The following is an 8123-nucleotide window of genomic DNA, read 5'->3' on the forward strand; positions in this document are numbered from 1 at the left end:
AGTCCTGTCTCACCACTCTGCTGCTCTGAGTATCCCTTTGTCAGAGAAGCACGGCTTTTGTTCACTAATTAATTCCCAAATGGTCCACTCATCTGCTGTTTTGTGAGCGCTGTCAGGTTACCATCAATGAAACTGAACACTTCCTGCATTCGTTCCACATTAAAGTACCCCGCCAATTTAGCATTGCACTCCTATAACAACGTCAGATGATGGAGAGTTTTTAAACAAACAAAAAAAAAAAAAGAGAGAGAGAGACCAGAGAGATCGTCTTTCTTTATTCCACGCATTATTCTCCCTTCGCCCCCCCCCCAAAAAAAGCCGCCTACATTACCCACAATGCAACTCAGGCCGAGTTTGAGAGTTTGTTTCGACTGGAGACGATCTGTCAACCGCTAGCAGCGGATAACGTAGCCTCGAGCCATCAGCCTCGAGCAGAGATGAGGAGCGGGCCTCAGAGGTCTGGTAAGCTCGCGTCTCTCTAACTGCAGACCCCCAGATTTTGTTTCATTTCCAAACTTGTGGTCTTCAGCCCAAACCGACGCTGACATCCCTTGAGGCAATTTATCAGACTTCACACAGCTCCCTCTGGACACACAAAAAAAAAAAGGCTTTATACAACTTTTTCCAACATAAGCAGTAGTACTCCCCAACACCCGTTAACGGACTTTGATGTTTGAAATCGGTGGAGTTCCCCTTTAAAATCCCATCAGGAGCCGGAGGGATGACGCCTTTTGACCTGCAGGAAGGCTTTTAATGTGCAATGAGTTTCACTGACAGTAGCTTAGCAGCGACAGAAAAAACAACAAAAAAAAAAGAAACTGGCAATTAGTGGCAAGACGAGAGAGACAGAGAGAGAAAAGAAGCTAAGAGTATGACATGACTCTGGTGGCGCACATTATCCAAAGTGTGTCGCAGACGGCAAGTTAACAAGGAGGCAATGCTGGGGTTTCATCAATCGGTATCACCATCAAATTAAAACGGGGGCAGATCAGATAGCGGTGAACCCTCTTACGACAATTATGGTATACTTATAAAACAAGGAAAGGAACAAAGGCCCGTCTCTAATAAAAGCCTGTTTCAAAGAAACAGCTGTTGAGATAAGTAGAGGTCCTGACTACTATTTGAGAATTTACAGTATACAGCTGTACAAAGTACCTGAGCTCCCGGGGGTATTTAAACATTAGAATAGCCGTCTCTACGTGGTTATTTTGACCTTATTTACTAAGTTTATTACTATCACTAACCCCTAGCATCCACTTTCTTGCCTTCTCTACATTTCCAACATTTTGCAGAATGCCTGGTGACAACTGACAACACATTTTCTACTCAGCTCCCGATCAGCAACGTCACATCAGTCTATATCACACAATACACCAAAAAAAAAAAAATACATTATTTCTATCATTCCTTCCAGTTTTCGACACCAACAAATTGAAGAAATCTGCCTGTCTCTGCCATGTTTGCACACAAGGCAAGTTAGTGGGAAGGATGCATGACATCTGATGAAAGCAGAACAGCTCCATGCAGTTCGGAGGTTCGATTTAATGCAAGTTGTTAAGAAACGGATGCAGATTGCAGCTTGCTGCTGAAGCTTTAGGTCCCCGAAGTGTTTGTGTTATTCGAATATCCCAGAACCCACTCGCTGTGAGGCCGCAGTGCCGACCGCGGCAGCACCAGTTACTTCCTATTTACGGTTCCATATTCATGAGTCACTGGTGCGCAGCATTAAATACAGTCACAGGAGCGGCTCCATGCATGAACATGGAGACCGGTGTGTGGTGCTCAGCTGCTGCACAGCTGGAAATGAGGTGGATACTGCATCGGTCGTGACAAATCAGTATCACCTCCTTTCCTACCCTTTAAGCAGTCCCCCCGTGTGGCATGTCATTCTGACTGTTGTGTGAAGGGCAGAGGAATAGGGAGCAGACCCACTGCAGAAACTTCCCCCAGTAGTTATGTCCTTAATGGAGGTGCACGATCACCACATGATAACAGGACAACTTGAATTAAATTAGCTGTGGAAGTGATCGTCTGCGTGGTTACAGTGCCGCTCTGATTCTGAGAGAGCCCTTGCCCATTGAAGAAAACCATTCTGTTACGGCAAAGAGCTGAACAGATTGTTTCAGTGAGGGCGGGGTGGCACTGACACTGTATATCGCCGCTCCCACTATCCCCACTCTGTGCACACTAATGGCTCCCCTTTGGGTGACTGCTATTTACACCACAGCCACATGTGTACTGAGTTAGAATGAAAAGTGTTATTATTTATCTGCTTGAGCGATTTCTACCTAAAGCAAGTCTGACCAACACACTGTAGCTCCGAGGACCTCCTTGACAATCAATCTCCCCCCCCCTCTTTCTCCGGGCTCCTTATCCGCAGCTAAAAGCTCTTTCTTGCCATCCAAAATTCAATCTTCCTCCTCCAACCCCCAAAAAACTTTTTTCTATCTTCTCCATCCTCGTTGACCCCCCCACTCCCCCGCCTCCCTCCTCCCTTCTTCCGCCGAGCGGCTTTGTTAGCTACTTTGTAAAAAAGATAGACGGCATACGCTCCTCATTTCCCCCAACCACCTGCTGCCACCACCTGTCCTATATCCACCTCTTCATCTCCTTTTCTCTCCCAACAAGGTACCATACCTGGTTACTTAGCACCGCCCAGCCACCTGCCCTCTTGACCCTATCCCCTCTCACCTTTTCCAATCTATTGTTCCTGACCTACTTCCTTTCTTTATCCACTTCATCGAGAACTAGGAGTCTCAGGCTCCGCACCTTTTTCACGTCCTTCCTTACTTACAGGGTAACTTGGAGGGAATCTGTGTCCGAACCTTGTAGCCTGACCACTGGGTACTCTCAGGGTTCTGTTCTGGGTCCCTTCCTTGTTTCTCTTTACATCAAGTCACTTGGCCCTGTTATTCACTCAGATGGCTTTTTCTACCACAGCTATGCAGATGACACTCAACTAATTCTGTCTTTTCACTGGTATGAAACGTGGCAGCACGAATCTCTGCGTGTCTGGCTGACGTGTCTCAGTGGATGTCTGCTCTCCCCCTGAAGCTCAACATCGACCAGACTGAACTGCTCTTCTTTCCAGGGAAGTTATCTCCCATCCACAAACTCTCTATTATCATTGAGAACTCTGTGACATCCCCGGCTCGGAAGACAAGGAATCTGGGTATGACACTGAATGACCAACTGTCCCTTACTGCCAACATCGCTGCGACAACCCGCTCCGGCAGATTCATCCTCCACAACATCAGGAGGATACATCCGTTCCTTATCCAGGAGGCAGCGCAGATTCTGGTCCAGGCCCTTGTCAGCTCACGCCTAGACTACTGTAACTCGCTCCAGGCTGGTGTGCCTGCATGTGCCTTATGACCACTAGAGCTCATCCACAATGCAGTAGCTCGGTTGGTCTTCAACCTAACCAAGTTCTCCTACACTATACCGCTCCTCCGCACCTGCACTGGCTACCGGTGGCTGCTCGAATCCAATCAATGACACTGGTACTTGCCTACCACGCTGCTAATGACTCCAATCCTACATCCAGGACATGGTCATACCATACACCCCACCCCGTCCACTACGCTCTGCTACTGCCAATTGGTTTACTACTCCCTCACTATAAGGAGGACCAGCTTAACAAAGCATGATTGTTAGCAGTCCTGGCTCCACAATGCTGTAACAAGCTCCCCATTGACATCAGGACAGCAGGAACTCTACACATCTCCCATTGCAGACTTAAAACTCATCTTTTCAGACGGCAACTTGGCCCATGAAATGAAAAAAAACAAAAAACTCTTTCTCTATCTCTTGCGGTTTCTAAATGTAGCACTTGAAGCCGGTCAGCATATTTGATGAAGTTGATGTCGGCTACTTGATGATTCTTGTAATTTTTGGATTGTATCCGCATGGTTGAAATGCACTTGTAAGTCGCTTTATATAAAAGCGTCAGCTAAATAAATGTAATGCAATGAACATGTAGCTACTATAAAAGGTGAAGAAACCCTTGACTATCTATTATTAATTATTGTAGCTTTCCAAGCAAAAATTCTGCATTGTACTTTTTAAATCTGAACAGGCAGGGAAATACTAAGTGCAAATTCTTATAATTCTTAACACCACAACAGCACTGCTGCTGTTTGATCTTGATCCCTACTACAAAGCCCCACTGTGACAGAAAGACTGTCTACCCTTAGCTGCTGCATTTAAGTCCCTTTCAGCAATCAGCATAGTCTCCTAAAAGTTGTGTTTTTGTACTGCTGCTTTTTTAATATTCAAACAAGCGTAAATATGATTCCCCTTTTTATATAACAACCGTCACATCACATTGAAGGCCGTCACATTAGCATAACAGCTACAGCAGCGCACGGTTAAATATGCACAAAGATCAATTGAATGCATGTCTTGTTCCTCCCTCAGAAGAGCACTGTAAAAAAAAATGTGTTATTATTATTATCTTTCACTTAATTATTATCTCTGCACAGAGAAAATAAAATCAGTTTAATAAACCGGGAAACACTATGAATGAGCCAACTGTAAGTACTGTAAGTATAGTCCGACCAGTGTTTGATTTTGGAAGCCAGTATCGATATTGATATGTATCATCAATACACGTAACGTAAACATTTTGGATGAGGTTCCTTTTAATATTGTTAAAAAAGAGTTTTGACCAAAACATATACAAAGCAGGACATTTTTACAGTTGAAAATGTAATTCTCAGGGCTCTCTAGTGGACAAACCATGTTATGGACAATACTATTCTAAACTACCTCAAACATGTTTTTTTGGCATTTCTGTACTGCCATTTTTTTGTTACTTATTGGCCGCCATAAGTGCTGATACGGGAAAATCTCAAATAAGCTTAAATCAGCCGATATGTCAGATTTATGTATCAGGCTCAGGCTGTGAAAATGGCATGTTGTCCCTCAAGCAAAAGAGAACTACAACAACAAGAAAAACCTTGAGCCTCTCTCTCTAAATCTGTAACTGTTATCCATGTTTTGCTTTTGGTTTTGATTTAGTTAGTTGGTCAGTAACTTTATTGTCAACAGTATGGGGAATTGTGTGGCGACACAGCATTCAAGAGCAACTAAACACCTGCTGAAAATCTTGTTTGTGCCTGACCGCCAGAGGTTTAACCTCTTACTTGTCTACAGTGATGCAGAAGTGTACTCAAGGGTTTGTCAGTACACGGTGACATCAGTGTTGGGCGTGGTTACAGGTGCAACACGTACTTAGCATACTTCTGACCATACCCAACGAGACAAATGTACACACAGTATGTGGGCAAAGGGGCATTAAATGAGTCATGGTATATCCTTGGGTGTTGCGGAACTCTATAACAGAGACAGCGGAATCATATACTTCATAATACTTTAAAATAAGTAAATTATGAAATTCAAGAGACAATTTATGAGGAGATCAACAAGTAAGAAGAGGGAGCTAGACATTCTCATGCTTGCTGTGGTCATTAATTAGGCCTTTAATTACAAAGCAGTTTTCACAATCCACCAACAACTAGACCACTCTTCGGCTCTGCTAGATATTTTCCAATGCGCCAATGTTCTCTCCCTCCCGCTGTGTCCTCAATGCCAAATATCCTGTGAAACGAGGATTGTGAAACTTGGAAGCGCTGTCGTGTTTCAATAAAGTCATCACACAACGCTTACATAACAGAGACCCTGGTTTAAAAAAAACAAAACAAAAAAAAACAAATGGCCTTTGCATTTAAAGCCAGATGAAGCCAGCAGTGGTATGTATTCTGTATGAAATCGGGCTTTATTCTCTCATTTCAAACAGGATGTTAGTCACCTACTGCCACTAGATGAACTAAACCAAAGGCCGGTCTCGGGGAAGAGAAAAGAAATTCAGCCCTGCTGAAGTTCATCTGGGCTGAATCCTAATGGCTCATATGCATCACTGTAGGAAACTAACTGTCATTGAATTAACTTGACCTGAAGGACAAACAGAGCCATTATTTCCATCTGTTATCAAAGCGAATGGAGTTTTGAAGCCATCATTTATCACAGTGTGAGGAAAATTGTGAAAGAGGCGCATGGCTAGAAGTTTGTGTGATGAATTAACATAAAAGTTTTTTGGGTTTTTTTAAGTCCAACCTAAGCATTTATGTATGAGCTGTTATGTTTGTACACCTGCTACCTTGGCAACAGTACAAACACTGTACTTTTCTTTCATCATTATTCATTTGCAGTGTTTTAACTTTTTTGGTTCGGTTACTAAGTAACTTGCGATGTATTATACAGCAGGAGAGCTGGAACGGGGATTAGAATTAAGTTGCCTTGAGTGGATCTCTCACTGCAAAGGTGAAGTCATGTTTGCACAACAAATCTATCAAGCGTTTCCTCTCCAAGGCTTCACTGGTTCGTACTTTGTCTTTGACTTGCTCTGCTCTTGCCCTCCCTCCATAGCAACACAGCTTTTATAGCATGTGTTGAAGGTGAAATCAGAGCTTGCTTTTATTCTTATTTGTTTTAATCATTATATCACGTCAACAGCAGGGGACATTCACTTCATGAGCATGCTGTTTATGCACCACCTTTCAGTCTCATGGCTCCGTGCAGCAGCTTGATACCTTCCTGGCTGACAATTACAATAAAGTCCGTACAAACCAGAGGGTTTTTTTTTTCCACGGCCAGAGATGCATTGATCCTTTTTAAGTGGTCCAGGCATTCAATCCACAATAAAACTACACCACTAAAGTAGCGGGTAAACTTTTCAACCTTGATCGACACAGTCTTCTGCACCAGACGTAAAAATAAAAAAAATATGCCAAAAGTTAAAGATGCAAATCACTCAAAGAGGAGGGGGTTCAGAGGTCTTTGCAGGAAGGAACAACTACCTCATGGAAGATAAGGGATTCAAACAGAGTGTGGTTTCTTTTGGACAGATAAGTCATAATACAATCTGCAGCCAGTAGTTTAGCTGATCCTCATCTTGCAAATAAACTTGCTATCCATGGTTGCATATATATATATATATATATATATATATATGTTTAGATAGCCACTTAGCTTTATCGAACAACAAGTAATGTTACGTGAGATTAATGAACAGAAGTCCTAGTCCCGCAATGAAGTCATAGTTTTCATCTCAGCCTCGTAGCCTTATAATCAGACTTTTCATTTCATTCAGCCTCAAATCATTCATGTTAGCCAATTTCTAGTCGGGGGTGATGGGGGTCATTTTGTTTTGTCCTAACTAATCAGTAACCAAGGGACATCCCTGTCGCCCTCAGTCTATGTCATCCACCCTTTTTGTAGCCACTTTTCTCTCAGTATTTCTCTCAGATGTAGCTCGGTATCTAGCTGGCTATGCGGATAGCCGTCGCCCCCATTCTTTATCCCGCCAGCGAAGCTCTGATTGGTCGACCGCCTCTCCAGCCGGTGGCAACTGAGACGTGTGGTGATTCAGAGGTCTGGAACCAAAAACCTCTGAATCAAAGTAACGTTACAAATATGACATTTTTCCCTAAATTCGAATGTTAGTTATAAATAAAAAAAAAAACAGACAAACTGACGTCACATTGTCGAAGGGAAGAGCAACTGGATGGGTGTTTCCAGCATTTCCAGCGCAGCAATGGTTGACCATTATGGTGTCCATTCTAGTCAATGGTCCAAACCCCTTGGTTTCTGCCACTGCTACAGAAAGACAACACTCAGATCACTATTGTATCAAGTAATTTGGTTAGCTGGCAAGACATGTGAATATTAATGCCCTAAGGAGCTTTCACATTCTGTGACCGCAGCATGTAAACTCTATATAAGTCACAATTAGCCTATCGCATAATAGGGACTGGATGTGTGAACAGGCCCTGCTGCTTACCAGAGCGTGAAAGATGTACCTTGTCTGCTTGCCAACGCCAATGAGACGGCATTGCATTCCGTGTGTGTGACTGCTCTCTTTGTTAAGCTTTTCAGAGTTCCGTTTAACTTACAGTAACGGCATCATTACAACCCTTCCCCCCGAATCCGTGTAAAACCTGACCTGCTCAGGCCTACTAACCGCAAAGTCTGCAGTGTTTGATAAACTTCTGCACTTTCCAAGCATTTTTAATACCTGTCCTCAATCTTTTTCTGCATTACTCCAAAAGACACACCGCACC

General features: G+C 43.3%; 1 pseudogene; it reads left to right on the forward strand.

Annotated features, from left to right (window-relative positions):
* The first annotated feature begins 437 nt into the window (after positions 1 to 437).
* Positions 438 to 3650, forward strand: LOC139303679 (uncharacterized; annotated as a pseudogene).
* The last annotated feature ends 4473 nt before the right edge of the window (positions 3651 to 8123 follow it).

The sequence above is a fragment of the Enoplosus armatus genome, chromosome 20 (assembly GCF_043641665.1).
Source record: "Enoplosus armatus isolate fEnoArm2 chromosome 20, fEnoArm2.hap1, whole genome shotgun sequence".
NCBI lineage: Eukaryota > Metazoa > Chordata > Actinopteri > Centrarchiformes > Enoplosidae > Enoplosus > Enoplosus armatus.